Genomic DNA, 590 nt, shown 5'->3' with positions numbered 1-590 from the left:
CCTTTTCTCAATGCTTTGAGCTCCGACTCAAATTCTAAATTTTGCACGTAGCGGAACCAGAAGGACTCGGCATCGCGAAACTCTGACGCTGTAATTGCGAGCGACGGACTCGCGAGAGTCCTTCCTTTTAGTTTCGAAACGAACCGGAGTATGTAAGCCGTGACTCTAACCAGTTTAGTCCACGTTGAAAATTTGTGGACTAGATCCCACTCGTCCTTGCTCTCGACGTGGAGGACGATGGGAGCGCGAGCCTCCTCGGAGGCGGGTTGACATATATCGTGATTTAGAGAGAGTGAGCTCTCTTTAAGCGGCCAGTACGTGGACGACTCGGCGAGCCACGTTGGGCCTGCCCACCACAGACGGTGAGAGGACAGTTCTTCCGCCGAGAGACCGCGCGAGGCACAATCGGCGGGGTTGTCGTGCGACGATACATGATTCCAGAGAGCCTCAGGAAGGTTGCTCTGTATTTCGAACACGCGATTGGCTACGAATGTCTGCCATCAAGCAGGGTGTTGACGTAGCCACGCGAGGGCGACCAACGAATCCGACCAACCGTACACTGGTGCGGAAGGTGAATCCAATGTGGTCTG

The 590-nt window shown here is 54.6% G+C and overlaps 1 protein-coding gene across 1 annotated transcript in view; it reads right to left on the bottom strand.

Annotated features, from left to right (window-relative positions):
* LOC108758486 (uncharacterized) overlaps positions 1–590 on the bottom strand; it is a 7,358-nt gene that overhangs the window by 3,690 nt on the left and 3,078 nt on the right. The window lies entirely within an intron of this gene.

Source organism: Trachymyrmex cornetzi, unplaced genomic scaffold (assembly GCF_001594075.2).
Source record: "Trachymyrmex cornetzi isolate Tcor2-1 unplaced genomic scaffold, Tcor1.1 scaffold1570, whole genome shotgun sequence".
Lineage (NCBI taxonomy): Eukaryota > Metazoa > Arthropoda > Insecta > Hymenoptera > Formicidae > Trachymyrmex > Trachymyrmex cornetzi.
This window is presented reverse-complemented; position numbering and strand designations above follow the sequence as displayed.